The sequence below is a fragment of the Talpa europaea genome, assembly GCF_964194135.1.
Source record: "Talpa europaea genome assembly, chromosome: 5".
Taxonomy (NCBI): domain Eukaryota; kingdom Metazoa; phylum Chordata; class Mammalia; order Eulipotyphla; family Talpidae; genus Talpa; species Talpa europaea.
Window position 1 is genome coordinate 93,282,021 of NC_140071.1, and position 19,165 is coordinate 93,301,185.

At 37.7% G+C, this 19,165-nt stretch overlaps 1 pseudogene across 1 annotated transcript in view; it reads left to right on the forward strand.

Annotated features, from left to right (window-relative positions):
* Positions 1-7,030, forward strand: part of LOC311170569 (glyceraldehyde-3-phosphate dehydrogenase-like) — a 52,277-nt pseudogene extending 45,247 nt beyond the window's left edge. The window contains exons 3-4 of the transcript in view: positions 5,708-6,659; positions 6,925-7,030. The product of the transcript in view is annotated as a glyceraldehyde-3-phosphate dehydrogenase-like (transcript). The remainder of the gene's footprint in view (positions 1-5,707; positions 6,660-6,924) is intronic.
* The last annotated feature ends 12,135 nt before the right edge of the window (positions 7,031-19,165 follow it).

The following is a 19,165-nucleotide window of genomic DNA, read 5'->3' on the forward strand; positions in this document are numbered from 1 at the left end:
CTTGGGAATAATAATGACTTAGGTTTTTATAGTAGCTTTTAAGTCAAAAGATGTCTAAGTGATTTCTCTACCCGCGGAGTTAAACCTTTGTTTTCCCCTGCATTTCAAATCAAGTCAGCATGAACCTGAGACCACAAGCTCAAGTGCGCGCCAGTGGTTCAGGAAGATGAGGGCTCAGGGAGACAGAGGGAACAGCCCGCCATAAACCGACCAAGAGCAGTGAGCTCCTTGAAGGGCACACATGTCCTTGACAGGCAGGAAACAGCTGCTGGGTGCACTCAGTAGTAATCACTACAGTTCACTGAAAGAGAAGGTGGAATTTAGCAGACCTCCCGGACAATCTGTCCCCAGTTGGCACCATTTAAGCCTTCTGCAGGAACGCCACGCAGAGCAGGAAGCCCCATTCTGTGCCTCTCTCCCAGGCTGAGGCCCTTGCTGCTTCCCTGGGGGAGCTAGGTAAAGGAGTTGATGGCTAAGTAAATAAGCGGGGTCATTAGTGAGGTGGCAGGCAATGTCCCCATGCTCTGTCATCCCTGCTGCTCCACCAGTACAGTGGCTCTCAGTACATAGGAATAAAAAAGGGAAGGCATGGTCAGTTTAACACAGCATCAAAGAAGGGTTTTCTAGGCAGCAAATAACTGTCGGTAGGAACCACTTATCTTCATATAAGTCAAATAGCTAATCACCCACAAAACCCCAAGAAGGGAAAAGGGATGCAAGGGGCTTAATGAAGGCAGGTTGAGGTACAACCTGGCTAAAGAGGAAAACCACTTCAGTTCTCTTTTAGATGAATTTGCTGCAGAAATCCCCGCCATGCCAGCAGATACGGGCCAGACCCAGACCTGACCCAAGGCAAAGGGAGATCCATTTCTCTACTTCTTTTTTTTATTATTATTTTTATTTTTTTACATAATCTCTCAGGTGTATCCTTTGTTTCTCTTTATTTATCTTACTGAGATAACATTGGTTTACATCATTCTATATGATTCAGAGGTTTAGGATCATACCTCTTCAGATGTACACCAACATGTCGCACCCACAACCCAAGGCCACTATGGTCGTTCACCATAGTCTATTGCACCTCCTCCACATCCTGCTCTCCACCCTTCCCCTCAATCTTCTGCTCACACATTATCACTGGACACTATCCATGTGGCTAGAGCAAGGTCCCTGAAATCCTTGATGTGGGGTAAATGTCAGCACCTGATTTTTTTCAGAGACTGCAATAAAGAAGCAAGTGACTACTATAGAGCCAACTCTGTCCCTTGCTACCTGTGTAACCCTTTAGAAGTGACTTACCTTCTCTGTTTCCTCGTCTGTAAGATAGCTAAAGTGTTTCTGTGACTCTAAATGACTTGAATTATGTAAAGGACTTAGAATTATATATAATGTATATTAATAACTCAAAATTGATAGTATTCTCCAGGGTGGGGAAGCAGAACAAGCCAATGTCTTGAAAGTTTGTCATAATATCTAGAGGCACAACAGGAGTTGCACGCACCAACTAACCACAATGGGAAAAGTTGACAAGAAATTTTTTTCACTATTTTTACTCTCAGACCCAAATTTCTTAGCTCTTAGAAAAATGGCATAAAGCTCATTTAAACCTCTGAAGAAATTAATTATAAAAATTATTTTTAAAATGTTTTATGCAGGCATTTAAAAAGTCAATACAATTCCATGTTTTATATGCCAGGAAAACCTCTATCAATCAATGAAACCACCAATTTCAATTCTTGTCACTATTAATGTAATTATTTATAAAAACTAGATGGTAAAATGGTTTTAGCTTTGTTGTTAACAGTGAATCTGCTCTGAGATTTTTTTTTAAATATCTACCTGAATCATAACACTTGCATAGAAATATTTAAGGTATTTGGTACATTGAAAAAATCAAGCAAATAGTTAATAATGGAATAATTCCCTTTAAGATACCCAGGTCTAGTCTTTGGTAATTTATATTTATATCCTAAAATAAATATTAGAGTGCATCCAGGTTCTCAGACGATCAGTTTAACTAATCAGCTTCTACGTGGCCCAGTTATTCTAAACAGAGATCAATGTACTAGGAAATTACAGGAGAATGAAAAAAGGAATAATCATCCACATTTTGATTATTAAAATTAAAAATTGATTTTATATATGAATTCAAGGAAGTCAGCATATTATTCCTTTCCTCCTCTTTGAGTCAGTGAAGCAACAAATATGTAGGATGACTTCTGTGTCCAAGAATCGTATCAGTGGAGGTATGGAACTGCCAGAGATTACTCTAATCAGTTCTCTGTCCCCAAATGGATTCCCATCTAGTTGAATGATGGGGGAATAAGGGTGCCATCCTGTTGATACTGTTATTATACTAGTCTTTACTGAGTATCTTACTTAAATTTCCCACCAATGTAATGATATTATCTATCTACCTATCATCTATCTATCCCTGTATCATCTATCTAATCATCTCTGGTCATATTAGTAAAATGATTTAACAATAAATTGTCAGTTGGAAGACAGAAACCAACAGGAATTTTTTTCTACAGTTCTTGTAACCAATAGCCAATAGCACAAGAAAAGAGAAAGAATATCTACTGAAGGTTGACCATGTATGGGTGCTTCATATATTTCCCCTGATTTAATACTCACAACAATCTTATATATTAGACATTATTATATTCATTTTATAAATAAGAAATATGAAGTTAGGAAAAGCTAGATAAATTTGCCTTACAACATCATTATTTTCAGAAAGTATCAACATGTGTACTACCACACTGTCTGCAAGGACCAAAAAAGACTTCCTACAGGACTTCCCCAAAGTGTTGCAAAGCATTAAGAAGCAATATGCATATGGATGAGGTTGGGTTTTAGAGTCCAGCCTGCACTTAAGTCTGTACTCTGTCATCTACTCATATAGGACCTTGGGCAGATTATTTAACTTTCTAGCTTTTCATTTCCATATTTGTAAAAAAGCAAAAACAATTGACTTCATCACCATGTGATATTATATGAAAGAATGCATATAAAATCCACAACCCAGGGGGACTCCCTGATAGTCTAGGGGCTAAGTGTCAGCGCTCTCACAGTTATGGCCTGAGTTTGATTCCCCAGCCAGGGATCTAACCCACATGGCACAGCAGACCCCCCCTGTCTCGCCCTCTGCTCCCCTCAACAGTGTACTTTAGTAGATCTGCCTGCTCTGCTGCCCACTCTGTCTCTGGTGAATCCTCTCACCTACACCTCTGGCCTGTACCCCAGTTCTTGTGTGCATAAATAAATAAATCTTAAAAAAATAGAAATTTCAACTAATATTTCATTATAGGAATAATCTAGTCATATCTAAACATTTCTTGCAACTTCCTTATTTCTATAACCTTTATCTCACTGACTCATCTTAGGCTTCAAAAAGAACTTATTTTCTTACCACTCTTAAAAATAGTTATTTTATTGGCTGTTGTCAGCTATGACCCCATATGTGCAGTATAGACTTCCATAGTATCTATAGCCAGGAAACAGGCTGGCTATAAAATAAGATTGAGAAATGAATTGTAAGGTAATATATACTTGCAAATCTGGTTCTATCAATATTTAGAATTCAGTGACAAAGACATGTTCTTGATCAACCTAACAATGAAATTAAGTCATTGGCACTTGACCATTCCAATCTACAGAATAAGGTTGAAAGGTAAAATGGATAGAAGAAAACTAGCCCTATATATGTTTAATTCACGTGATACATAAACAAAATCACACTATAGGATAATTTTTGTATCTTACTTTGTGCCAGACACTTACAAATGTTTTTAACTTACAGGTAAATTTAATCTGCAGATCAACCTATGGGGTGTATCTATGATTATTATCATCTCATTTTGTGTATTCCAAAACTGAATGACAGAATTTCAAGGTCACATGGTTAATAGGACTTGAACCTGGCAAGCTAGTTCTAGGTGTCACAATTCTAAACACTACATAGCATTTTCAAAATATGGCATTTTAAAGAAAGTGATAATATATAAATTCTCTGGTTGAAATATAATCAGGTAGTAGATTTACCAATTTATATAAATCTAATTGCTTCGTTCTCTGAATTTGTAACTCAGTAAACCAATTCTTGTAAATTTTAGACAGCACAAATCTCATCTGTAAACATATGAAGATGTGAAGAACTCACCCCCACTTCCACATGCATTATTACATTAATCAGCAGAAAGCTCTGCTCAACAGTAGACATTATTTTTCACTTGGAAAATTTGGTTTGCTGTGGTTAATTTTTTAATGTTTCAGATTCAACTTCAATTACCAAGAAAAATTATATATTTTGTGTCTTAAATATTAAAATATTTAACAGGAATATTAAAATATACCTGTAAGTTTGCATATAGTTCTTCCCTTTAGGGAAAAAAAAAGCATAACTTGAGTTTAAAGTGCATCATCTCTATTTGAACTCTTTGTAGCAAATCATCCTCTTGATCCAAGCAAAATTTTGTGGTTAGAATTGACTATATAAATCTTAAGAAGTCCAGTTAATCAAGATTAATAAATGATCTTACAAATTAGTAGTATCTGAAAAGATAAAGAGAGTTCAGCTTAAAAGAGAACTAAGTAAAATACCTCAGAATTTGCTGGGGTGATTGTCTTTAATGGACAAAATTGCATTGAAATCCTTAGTTAACAGCAAAGCTAAATTAATTCACAGGAAATGACACTATGGAGTGGTCCGAAAAATTAAGAACTGCTATGGTCAATTTAGTATAATAGTCAGATATTGAGATGTCACTAAATTGACCCATAATAAAGAATGATATCCCCCAGAAGAAAAAGGAGCTGGAAGTTATATAAAACTTAAGTGGACAATTTTCAGGGCCTTTCACATAAGGATTTAAGAAATTTTTGACAGCACTCAAAAGTTTTACTTTAACACTATCCTACAGACACATGCCTACAAGACCAATACATCTTCACAGAAAAATCTTTTTTGAACTTTAAAAGCTATTAAATCCCTGAGTTATATCCAAGATGGCCTATCTGAATGCCAAGCTTAATTAAGTATCAAATAGTTCTATTGTAAATTTCATTTATTAATCAAACATTCATTCATTTGCCATTCACTATGGTCTAGTCGGTGTATTTGGTCCAGAGTAGATAGAGATGAATAAAAAAGACAACTCTGCAGAGCCTTCCAACCTCATGAAATTGCAATGTTAAAAGAAAGCAATAATAACTTCACAATATATAAAATGCTTTTCACCATGTTACTTTAGAAATTTTCCATGAAAAAGCTAATATGGAATCCTTTTTAAAGATGAAGAAACTGGGCCTCCCTGGTGGTGCAAGGGGTTAAGCACAGCACTATGAAGCTATCTGAAGTCACTTCAGCATGAGTTCAATCCCCAGCAGACCAGAAAGCTACCCACATGGCATAGCAGACCTCTCCTGTCTCACCCGCTGCTCCCCTCAGCAGTGTATTTCAGTCAGTCTGCCTGTTCTGTTTCCCACTCTGTCTCTAGTGAATCCTCTGACCCCCCTGCACCTAAAGAGCTGGCCTGTATCCCAGGTCTTGAACACATAAATAAATCAATCTTTAAATTAAAAAAAATAAAGATAAGGAAACTGAGGTTTAAAGTGTCAGGTAAGCATGAAACTCCTAATACAGAAGTTAAACTTAGAAAGTCAACTTCAAAATCCAAAGCCATCCTTTTGTATATTGTTTCAGTATACAAAAGGAAAGTGGCACTCTGCTCCTGCAGTTTCTACAGACAGCTGCCTCTTTTCATGTAGCGCCATTGCATCGCGCAGTCACCGTGGAGCAGGTTGGAGTAAATGGATTTGGCCCGACTGAGTCACCAGAGCTGCTTTTAACTCTAGTGAGGGGGATATTGTTGTCCCTTTGTTGACCTCAGCTACATAGTCTACATGTTCCAGGATGATTCCATCCATGGCAAGTTCAGTAGCACAGTCAAGGTGGAGAATGGGAAGTTCATCATCCATGAAACATCCATCTCCATCTTCCAGGAATGAAAATCCACCAACATCAAATGGGATGATGCTGATGGCGAATATGTTGTGGAATCCACTGGTGTCTCTACTACCTTGGAGAAGACTGGGGCTCACCTGAAGGGTGATGCCCTCGTTTGTCATGGGTGTAAAATATAAGAAGTACAACAGCTCCCTCAAGTTTCCAGCAATGCCTTCTGCACCACCAACTGCTTGGCTGCCTGGGCCAGGGTCATCCATGACAACTTTGACATCGTGGAGGGACTCATGACTATGATCCTTGCCATCACTTCTACCCAGAAGATCAAGAATGACTCCTCTGGGAAGCTGTGGTGTGATGGTGAGGGGGCTGCCCAGAACATCATCCCTGTTTCTACTGGAACTACCAAGGCTGTGGACAAAATCATACCTGAGCTGAATGGTAGCTGACTTGCAGGGCCTCGATCCGCACCTCATATGTTATTTGTGGATCTAACCTGCCACGTAAATAAAGCTGCCAAATACAATGATATTGATAAAGTGGTGAAGCAGATGTCACAGTGTCCTCTTAAGGGCATCCTGGGCTACATTGAGGATCAGATTATGTCCTTTGATTTTAACAGTTACACCCATTCCTTCAATGCTGGGACTGGCATTGCCCTCAATAACCAGTTGCTCAAGGGGCCTCTCTGGTAGCTCAAGGGGTTAAGATGCAACCTATGAATCTATCCATGCCACTGCAACATGAGATCAATCCCCAGCCAGGGAGGTGACTCACATGGCGCAGCAGACCTCTCCTGACTCACCCACTGCTCCCCTCAGCAGTCTATTTCAGTCAGTCTGCCTGTTCTGTTCCCCACTCTGTCTCTGGTGAATCCTCTCACCCCCCACACACACACACTTCTGGCCTGTGCCCCAGTTCTTGTATGCATAAATAAATAAATTTTAAAAAAATAATAACCAGTTGTTCAAGCTTATTTCCTGGGATGACAATGAGTCTGGCAATAGCAACAAGGTGGTATGCTTCATGGTCCACATGACCTCAAAGCACCAGCCCCAGTGAGAACACAAGAGGAAGAGGAGCGCCCTCAACTGCTGGGGACTCCTCCCACTCATCTACACTGAGAATCTCCTGACCTGTCACAATTCCATGCCAGACTCCCTGGAGAAGAGGCGGGGCTCAGGGGCCCTGCCTTGTCGTGTCCCATCAGTAAAGTACACTGCACCGAGCCAAGAAACAAACAAAAAACAAATAAGGTAAGTGGATGATGAAACTGGGATAGAACCTGAGTGTTTGGCCAATTAGGGATAATTTTTCTCATCAAACCCTCTCAGGAAAAATACAAGAACAACACAAATGGCTCTAAGAGTTCAAATGACTCTTGAGTCCAAATCATAACTTTCAGCTGGCCCTTCAGCTGTGAAAAATGGAGAGTCCCATCACCTAGGCAAGGGTGTGACATGGGAATAACTTTGTTCTACTTCCAACACTTCATACTTGAAAAACCCACACTCAAACCCCAATATCCCATTTCTCCAAGTACATCATTCCCTCCATGACTTCATTTGCCTTCTTACCTAGTTTTATAGCATAGGCAGCCATTTTCAAACTGCTTGTAGAAGCTGAAAATCCTCTCTCCCTTGACAACTCAACCCTGTCTCGTTTTTATTATGCTGGAGAAAATCAGAAACTATGATGACTGAACCCAATGCCCATTTTTGTTCTCTTACTTGATCCCTGGCCTGTTTCTCATCCTATTCTTCTCTTACTTCCTCCCTTGTGATTTTTCTACTTTAGCAATTTAGCATTTCCACATTTCCCCATACCTATTCCCCACACCACTTAAATTTGATCGCCACCACTATCTCTTCCCTCAGAAGGAGACATAACCTCTCCTCAGAACACTTTAAGACAGCAAGAATTTTTTGATTGTCATCTAAGGTCCATTTTGAAAGCAGATAGATAGGTGATAGAGAGAATGGAAGAGAGGGGAAAAGGGTTGTAGTTTAGGCCAGCCACTCACATTGAGTCAGGAGAGGTCTGTTGTGCCATGTGGGTAGCTCTCTGGCTGGCCAGGGAATGAACTCATGCTGCAGAGGCTGCAGATAGCTTCATAGGTTGTGTCCCAAACCCTTGTGCCACCAAGGAGGCCCAGGTTATCTAATTTTTAAAAAATATCTAAGTAAGGGCCTCCCCGGTGGCGCAGCAGGTTGAGTGCAGTGCTGTGAGGTTGTCCGCAGCCTCTGCAGCACCGGTTCGATTCCCAGCCAGCCAGGGAGAATCCCACATGGTGAGGCAGACCTCTCCTTTCGCGCCTGCTGCTCCCCTCAGCAGTGTTTTCGGTCCGTCTGCATGTTCTGCTCCCTGCTCTGTCTCTGGCGAATTCTCTCACCCTCCCACACATCTGGCCTGTACCCAGTTCTGGTATGCATAATTAAATAAAAAAATTAAAAAATATCTAAGTAAGATGATGGGAAGAAAGAAAATCCCCTGAAATCAACAAAGGGGGCAGAAGTTTTCCCTCTCTTCACTCTCTCTGTTTTCAGATTTTCCTCTTTCTATTTTGTTATTAGTATTTTGAAGTTTCCATTTAATATTAAGAGATGCTATTTTACACAATATAAGTTCACATAACCAAAGACTCATAATTGTATTTGGCTTTTTAAGTCAAAGATAACACATATATGTATATGAGGTTCATTAATAATTAAGAGAATACATATTCAACGATTAGACGTCTGAAGATTTATCACTGTATTTGAAATAATATTAACCTCCTTTTTCCTAATGTAACCCATGACTAGCAATCTGCGAACGTAATGGACACCCAGTAACATCCAATTATGTTCTAGAAAGGAGCCTAGTATAGTAGGGTTCATGGGCTCTAATGCCAGGTTGTCTGGCCTCAATTCTCAATTCTGCTATATCTTGCCTAAGTACCTGATCAAAGTATCTGTTATCTCTGAGCTTCCATTTCCTTTCTATAAATTTGAGAGGTTAAAAGCAGTATCTTCCTCATAAGATAGTAAGGATTTAAATAAAATGATGCAGGTAAGATGATTAATATAGTGCCTGGCATTTAGTAAGCACCCAATAAATTTAAGATAATAGTGTAATTATTCTAGGAATTGCTTTTCTTTCTCAGTCACATGACTGTAACAGAAACTTAAATGATTCAAGAGCAACCTCTCTTGACCATAGTTGACTGGTCTAGAATTGCCACTAGCCCACCTTAATGGAACCCATGAGTCCCTTCTCCATTTCAACTGGATACTTTCCAAGACCTCATGCTAACTGTTCAGGGAAATGCAGCTACCTTTATTGAAATGTAAGGGAATTTCTAAAAACAATTACATCGTAAGAAGGAAAGATTAAAGTTCTATTACACTTGAACTTTCTCTTGATTTCTAAAGGGGTGGAATCTTAACACTTAAACATTTATGAGAGAAGGGAAATTCTTTATGGACTCCAGACTTGGATCTCCCTTCTGCAAGTTCACAAATTACTTTACAAATCCTTTTTACCTTTCCCCCAACCATCATCCCTGAGAAGTACATTATACCGTTGACTTTCATTCTGAGGCAATATTACTTCTCAGGGGACATTTGACAAAGTCTTGAGATAAGTCTTGACAATCTTTCTTATTGTCCCAACTTAGGGGAGAGGTGTTGCTGGAATCTAGTGGGTGGAGATTTAAAATGATGCTAAACATCCTGCAATGCACAGGACAATCCTTCCTCTGCAACAAAAATTTATCTGACCCAAAATGCCATAAATAAAGAGATTGAGAAATCCTGGTAAGCCCAAACAGAGAAATGGACATTTCCTCCACTAACCAAAAGTCAATTTTCCTTTAGAATCAGTGTTTTACCCTTATTATATACAAAAGTTTTAATTTCTTTCCTCGTCTGCCTGAATCATATCAGAATCATAGAGTGAGTCTACAGAATCAATAGTCTTAAAGGTTACCTTGGGGATAGAGCAAGATGATTACATTCATAAAATTCCGAATTTAGTTATGATGAGGCTGAGAGAGAAGGGGAAGTTGTCAATCTTCCCACAACACAGGTATTCCAGGAAGACACATGGGAGAAGTACATACTCTTAAGAATGCTATTTAGCAAAACAGCAATGATGATTATTAAAGATGGAAGAACTTTGATGAGTAAATAGAAAACTTTGTATAAACTTAACAGATGCTTTAGAGGAGAACCCTGACCACACAATCTGAAATAATAAATAGGATGATGGGCTACAGAACCAATCAAATTTCTAGAAGGTAATTATACATGTTAGTTCTGATAAAGCAGTTGGTGAATCTTGGAGAAATAAATGAAGTGTCCATCCTAGCTAATCTAATAAAGGATACAAGAAGAGTGGACTGTGATGTCCAAATGTGATGCTCAGTCATATGTGCTGTAGGGAAATGAACAGGAAGGAACCATGAAAACAAATTCATGATGAACTATATCTTGGAAACTAATGACTCATTTTAAATACAAGGCAATATGTTATGATAAGTATCTAAGGAGAACACATGAGATATTTTAAAATGAGTGTTTTATTGGCTAAAATTTATAATAGGAATAAAAGTCAATTGAGTCAAAACTATAGATTAGTTTTGAGATCAATAAATGTACAATATACAAAGTCCACCAAAAAGAGGATCGTGTACTCAAAAAAATGTAGAAGATGTAAGTAATGCTAAACAAAGGTAAGTACAGTCAACTGGATTTTTTAGTAGAAAGAAATAGTCAGCAAGGGTAGTAGGAACAATCAATGGTCTTTGAACACAAAATCAGAGAAAAATTGTTCAACTCTTAGTGGGAAATGATGTTCAGGCTTTATGTTGAGAGCAATCCTATTGCAAAGGATCAAGGTTTAAGTTTTTTATCCAAAATCACCATCACATATCTTCCATCTCATTCTGTTGGATAAGATAATCAAAAACAATGACAAAAGAAACCATTCACTAGTTCATTTTGTACTGCCCATTACAGAGATCATGAAGTTTTTCATGTGATAGAGATAGCAGTATAGTGTCCAAATCCCCTTCAAGCAGAACTTAATGCCTCCTACTCAATTTCTTCCTGGAGCTTTTAAGCCTCCTTGCAAGTCACCTCCTTACCAGGCCAGCCTGACTAAGCAAGGTGGAGAGACAAAAGCTGGCCTATTTCGTCCCATTGCAAGATGCTCATATGGGGTGCTCGTTCCAAAGTTTCTCACCAGGTTGGCCAAAATGGTGTTAGGCTGGCACTGGAGTTTGACTCCTTCCTCTGCCCCATCCTGCTTCAATTTTCCTTCCTAATAAATATCCTGTGTCCCAAACTTCTCAACATTTGCTGCCAGAGAAACCAATCTCTGAAACCTCAAAATACCACCACCAAGGATTAGTGTGAAAGGGGAGTGCAGACTGCAATCTTACATGTCCTTGGTTCTAACCTCATTCTTTACTTAAGCAAATTGAGCATGGACAAAGTACTTAATTCCTCTAAACCTTGGTTTCCTTATCTTCAAAATGATATTTACTGCAAAGAATGACTGCAAGGAATATATTTTACATAGTGTATGTAAAATGTTTCCATAGTGTTTGATTTTAGAAAGTATCCAGCCATTGCCTACCCTACTCCATTCCAGCAATAGAAAAAGAGAAAAGAAGAAGAAGAAACACCAAATAATTTACACATAGATAAGTCTCCCTTAAAGAACAGAACTGGCAATGTTTAGAGATACTGATAAAAGTTGGCTTTCTTTGTTGATATAAGTTATGTGTCATTTTGATGTTGTGGCGAAAAAGTTTCCTGGATTACAGTGTATAAACCTAGTTACTAAAGTAACCAGAAGCCCCAGAAAAGTGGTAGTGGGAGAGAGCCAGATTTGAAATAACTCTTAAAGCAATTGTAGCAAGAGGCATGACCCTTTGTCCACACATAGATGAATCTACCCACTCTTCTTCATGTCTGAATCTTACAATAAAAGTCTCAAGAGTATTGCTGGTCTGAAATGAACAGTTCAAACATCTCAATAGTAAGAATAGTTGTGGAGAAAGAGGATTACGATAGGATATAAAAGGAGATCATTTCAAGGAAGTAACTGAGAATGTAATTAAAAATTTAGTAATGAAATTCAGCATCAAATTTTCCATATCCAACACAAAATTGCTTCTATGCAGCTCTTTATATCCTTTATATCAAGGTACATAACCTCTTCCAACTCGATGAAAAATATCGATAGCTACATTGTTATATTAAACGGACAAAGGTATTAGTTTTCAAAGTTCAAATCCATCATTCAATTTGGAAAGCACAGAAACTGCTATTTCTTCTGGTACCCAGTCATTGCCGAAGTTATTCAAAGGAAAGTGGTACGAAGAGACATTTCAGTTTTTATCTCTAGTTCCAAACACTGTTTTAGGCCCCAGTTCCTAAGGAATGAAGCTAATGTCAAAGATTTAATGCCTTTTCACATTAGTGATGTCAGCACAAAATGGCCATCTTCTCTGAATAATTTATCTTCCCACTGCATAATTTTCTTATCTTTTTTCCACATTTTGGCTTTTTACTGTAGATGGGGAGGTAAATTGCTGTTAGTCCCCGACAAAACCTGTGGAGCATCCTTCCCATCAATCAATTAAAAAACACTTACCTTACATTCAACATGATTTATTTCTTGTTAATACAATTGTCTCACTATATCCTTCTATTATTATACCCTTAATTCCATTAGCCATTCGCTCAGAGCTTGCTTTAAGGCTGACCCCCAAAGAGCTTGGAAGAGAGAGGGAAATCCCTCTAATAGTAGCATTGCCAATAAAACTCTGGAAGCTCTTCTTCTAAAGCCTTGTAGGTCACAGAAAAGACAGGTCACAGAATGTATCCTGCCTAAAAAGAATAGAGCAATCTCTCATTTATTTGTTCTGATGGATACTGCTTGATAGCTTAAAAATCCTTAAGAGCTCTTATCTTAAAAGTCAACACAATAGGTTCACCAAGTGTAATCCTTCACACTGCATGGATATGGAGGAGACTCTACCTAGGTTTGTTTAAATAAATTTTAAAAAGGAAAAAAAAAATTGTGATATTTGAAGATCTATGGCTTGCTTGTTTGTAGGTGGAGCAATAGTTTAGCCTCTTCAACAATTAAGTGACACACAAAAAAGTGGTATTATTTCTCATGGTGGTAGACTTGTATATATATTCTGTAGCAAATTTCCTCCATTTGGGTTGACACTTGAAAAAGAAGCTTTTGTACTGCACTTCAAAAGCTTTTTTTCGAGGACATATGCTTTTTTTTTAAATTTCATTATATGTATATCTTCACATGATACACAAACACATAGATTTCTACATTAGTGATTAGGTTGTCTGTAGCAGGCACTACAACTTACTTCATGGAAATTTCTCTATGCCTCCTTGCAAACAGAAACACAGTTTTGTTCGGATAATTACCCTTCAGAAACAGGGATTCCATCCAAAAACGATGGATGAGTCAGGTCAATAAAATTAGTACTGGACATTCCATGTCCCCTGCTGGTCACTGATATTGGGGCATGTTTATGAGACAGGTTTCCTCATTTCTAAAAATAAACATAAAACATGGAAAAGGTTATGACTGCTTATGGTGCCTGGAGTTTTGGCCACCATCTTGTGAAAGTGGGGAGAAGCAGCTGAGAATCTAGTGTGAGACTATAGAACTTAGTCTATAGTCACCTTTCACAGTCTATTAGATGTTGCTTTTTTTTTTTAAGATTTATTTATTTATTTATACAAGCACTGGGTACAGTCATAAGCGCGGGAGGGTGAGAGAATTCACCAGAGCCAGAGAGGGGAACAGAACAGGCAGACCAATGAAATACACTGCTGAGGGGAGCAGCGGGCGGCAGGAGAGGTCTGCGCGCCATGTGGGACCCTCCTCCGGTGGCCGGGGAGAAGCAGGGGATTGAACCGGCACTGCAGAGGCTGCGGGCAGCTTCGCAACCCAGCGCTCAACCTCTGCGCCACTGGGGAGGCCCAGATGTTGCTTTTTTAAGGAGTTATTTTGGCTTTATACATTCCATTGTGCTTATCAAAAAGGCGAGCTCTTTGTCACCTGTGTTACAGATATTGCTATAAAATCAGTCCTTCGTCTGTTAAGTATAGTATCTTTTCTAAACATAATTTTCAATTCTACAAATATATCTTCATTTTCTTATCTAGCTTCTGGATTAACAATTTATATTAAGAACAATGTCCCCGGTGGTGCAGTGGGTTGAACGCAGCGCTGTGAAGTTGTCTGCAGCCTCTGCAGCACAGGTTCGATTCCCGGCCGGCCAGGGAGATTCCCACATGGCATGGCAGACCTCTCCTGTCTCGCCCACTGCTCCCCTCAGCAGTGCTTTTGGTCCATTTGCCTGTTCTGCTCTCCGCTGTCTCTGGTTAGTCCTCTCACCCTCCTGGCCTCTAGCCTTTACCCCAGTTCCTGTACAAAAATAAATAAATCTTAAAAAAAAAAAAACATTGTCCCACCTTTTCTTACCCCTATATTTATTGTGCACATAGTCCTCTTTCTTACTTAAAATGCTTAATATCTAAAAAATGCTGCAATTAGATAAAAAGTCATTAAATAAAAAAAATCAACCCATAGAAGCAGAATATAGAATGGTGGTTGCCAAGGACTGAGACGATGGGGTAACGGAAATTTGTTCAAAGGGGAAAAGTTTTCATTCAGGATGAAAAAGTTGTAGATATCTGCTGCATAACCTTGTACATACATAGTAATACTGTACTGTATACATAATATTTTGTTGACAGCTTATTTCATGTTATGTGTTTCTTTAGCAGAACTTTAAAAATTCTTATTGATTTTAGGAAGAAAATTTGTGATGTGCTTCATTACAACTCAAAAGATATTCATGTAATTTTCACAGAAAAATATGCTAATTAAGCAGTGTAAACAAGTTTATATAAATAATAAACAGTAACTTAAAAATGAATGCAGTTCATATATAAAGGATATGTAAATTTTGGACCCTGTTACTTCCTCTTTCTTTCCCATTGTCTTCACCAATTTTTAAACCTTTGAATGATTCATGATTATCATATTCACACTACACAGAAAAATGCCTCTTGATAAAAACAAAAGGAAAATGAGCATTTTCAAATGTGGAAATAGTATATATGCATGACAGATTGAAAATATTTAGAAAATGCTATTTCTTCATCCCTCATCCTTGACAGAAAATGCAAAGCAGAATATTTTACATTCATCCCAATCAGACCACAATTCAAATTTCTTAGATATGATGTTTCAAACTGAAAACTATTCTGTCAAGTAAGTAGTATGTCTTTACCTGAAACCATAAGGTGGAACTATCACCTCTTCTAGTCCACTTATTTAGTATGACTCATAAAGTTATCCAAAAAGTGGCATAACATGTCAAGCACTATTATGGCTATGTTGTTAACTGAATAAACATTATAAAAGGAACACTTTATTCTTCTAGTTTTCCTTGAAAGATTTTAATTACTTTGTGGCTTACAGTGTGGTCTTTAATCTATCAGGAATTTATTTTTATTTTTTTTAAAGATTTATTTTTTATTTACACATACAAGAACTGGGATGTAGGTCAGAGGTGGGGTGGGAGGGTTGAGAGGATTCACCAGAGACAGAGTGAGGAGCAGATCTACTGAAATACATTGCTAAGGGGAGCATTGGACAAGACAGGAGAGGTCTGCTTGTCCACATAGCTTAGACCCCCTAACTGGGGATCAAATTCATGCAGCAGTGACTGGCTAACTCCCCACACAACTTAACCCCTGTGCCACCAGGGAGGTCCAGGAATTTATTTTTATGTGGTGCACTAGAGGATTATCTACATGTCATTGCAAAACACCAATTGAGCTGGCATTGTTTAATACATATTTAAATATTGACTATATATTAAATTTTCATTTATCATTTTATCTATATTTATATCATCAGTTGTGTTCCACAGATCTTTTTGTCTATTCCTATGACAAAATCATGTTCTACTGATTAAAGTGATTTAGTGTATTTTAATATCTATTAACATAACTTCCCTCAGTATTCTTTTTTTTTTAATTTTTAACCTTGATTGTCAATTCTCATAGATTTATTCTTTTTTTTTTTTTAATTTTATAGAGGCATGTTTATTTATTTATTTATTTTATTTGTTTGTTTGTTTGTTTTGTTTACACATGCACTGGGTACAGTCAGAAGCGCGGGAGGGTGAGAGAATTCACCAGAGCCAGAGCGGGGAGCAGAGCAGGCAGAAGGACCGAAGTACACTGCTGAGGGGAGCAGCGGGCGGCAGGAGAGGTCTGCGCGCCATGTGGGACCCTCCTCTGGTGGCCGGGGAGCAGCCAGGGATCGAACCAGCGCCATAGAGGCCGCGAGCAGGTTCGCAACCCAGTGCTCAACCGCTGCGCCACCGGGGAGGCCCCTCATAGATTTATTCTTAAGTAATTTTTATATTGAATTCTCATGCCTCATAGAAAATTTGTTTTGATGTTTAATGGAGTTGCATGAAATGTATATGTCAATTTTGTGAGAACGCAAATATACAATATTAAATTTTCCAAACAAGTGCATGACAAAGCATCCAGTTTGTCCAGATCTTGTTCAAATCCTTCCATGATTTCTTTATGATCTACTTAGTATTGGTCCTGACCTTACTTGTTAAATTTATTCCCTAGGATCAGGAAAAATAAAAAATAAAAATACTAATAAACAAATAAACAAAATTAGCAGCAACTATAAATCAGAGACATTCTGCAAGGGAGAGGGATGCAGAGGGAACAAAACAGAGGAGGAAAGAACACAAGGGACTATAGCGATGGTGCACCGGTTTACTGATAGTGGGAATTTAGGGGGACTACATCTGAGAGGAGAAAACAAATATTGTGCAAAAGAACAATAATGTAAAATATATATATGTAAAATACATAAATATTTTTTTAAAGTATTACCTACTATTTTAGTGGTCTTGTTAGTATTGTGAATAAAATATTTTTCTCATTTCTCTCTTTTAGGTTTTAATTTTAGTATAGGGAAAAGTTGTTGATTTTCATAAATTTATCCTGTATCTAATCAACATATAAAGTTATCTTATTAATACAAGTGGATCATTTTACTCAAGAGTCCTAGATTTTTCTGGATGTATTGATATATTCATATTAACAAAAAGAATTAATTCTATTTTGTTTTTAGTGTTTACAGTAATTATTTTATAATTCTCTTATTGCATTACCTGGGCCATCCAGGAAAATGTTGTATAAGAGTGATAGCTGGCATCACTGTCAAACATAGCTATGCACACACTGTATAAATACCTATGTATACTAAAAAGTCTTATTGGACATACTAGTTTGCAACTTGCTTTTCTTTTTTAACATTATGTCATGGACCTCATTTTCTGTCAGACACGTAGCTCCATCTCATTCTTTTTAATGACTGCTTAGCATTACATAAATATACTACTTACTTGAACATTCCCCTTTTACCATACATTTAGGTTGTTTCTATTTTTTTCTGTTATAAACAGTACTGCAATAAGCACTGTTCTGTAAATATATTTAAGTGTTATTTAATTTAATATGCATCTTCTAAACATATAGAAAATTATAGGCAAGAGACATAGTCCAAAGGTCAGGAATGAGATTGTAATAAATTCTATGAAAGAATACTTTTTAAATGAAGACATTCAACTATCATTCAATTAATTTTTCCTTCAATTCCTTTATCTTCATTCTACCTGCCCCCTAAACTATAGTTTTATGGCATGTAATTTTTTATTATTGCTCCCCGTGTCTACAATTCTCAATAACCTGCATTATCTTACTTGAAGTTTTCAAAGAAATGAACTGTATTTTATCACAATTCTTTTCATGAAATGGAAATATTTTATTAATTTTGTCTAAAATAAGATGAAAGCAAGATTGTTACCCCAAAATTGCAATACCAAAGAGCATGAACAGAAAGTGTAAATCTCTGTAACCCTGGGTTTCTAAATCTTGGCACTATTGACATAACGAGGACTGTCCTTGTGCTGCAGAAGGTGTAGCAGCACTGCCAGGCTCTGTTTATCAGGAGCCCATAGCACCACCCTCAGTTGTGATAAAAAAAAAAAAGGACAGGTTTCCAGGGCCTCCCCGGTGGCGCAGCGGTTGAGCGCTGGGTTGCGAAGCTGCCCGCAGCCTCTGCAGCGCCGGTTCGATCCCCGGCTGCCGGCAGGGTCCCACATGGTGTGCAGACCTCTCCTGCCACCGACTGCTCCCCTCAGCAGTGTATTTCATCAGTCTGCCTGTTCTGTTCTCTGCTCTGGCTCTGGTGAATTCTCTCACCCTCCTGCACTTCTGAGTGTACCCAGTGCTTGTATAAATAAATAAATAAATATTTATATAAATCAATCAATCAATCAATTAATAAATAAAAAAGGACAGGTTTCCAGACATTGCAGACAAACAAAACCACTTGGTTGGAATCAATGTGATCCTGCCTCTCAGAAAGCTCTGTGACAGTTTGGCAAATAGCCATCCAGATTTTTAATACAAATAAAAGACTCGTTTTACAATTGGGAAATATCCACACAGGCAATTTTTTTAAGGTCTCTTTTCCCACTTAACGATATATTACAGACGCATTTCCATGTCAATATTCATGGACCCACCTTATCCACTTAATAGGTGCATTTCATTTCAGTATATGATTTTAACATGATCATAGATTAATAGACATTCCAGTTATTTTTAAATTTTTTAATGAAAAGTGACACTGTTATGTCTTTGCACATTTCTGTTGTTTCCTTAGAAACTGCTAGGTCAATAAGCATGTGTATTTTAATATTATATTTTACTATAATTTTCAATATTTTTTTATGTGACACTAACAAATTATTGACCTGTGGCATGTTGTTAGCCATCTCCTTTCCAGATCTGAATGAATGACTGAATGAATGAACAAACCAACTAACCCCTTCTTTCCTTGCACACTGACATGCATTTTCCTGGGATGAAAAGGAAAAGGCTATCTTTCTTTACTCTATTTTTAGTTAATACTTAAAATTTGACCAAGACAACAAAAACTTTTTCTTTCATAGATTAAAAACCGCATGCTAAAGCAACTCATCCTTGCAAGGACAGCGATGGAAATAGTTATTGATGAGCTACAGGGAGAGAAGTGCCTTGGTCTTATTTCTCA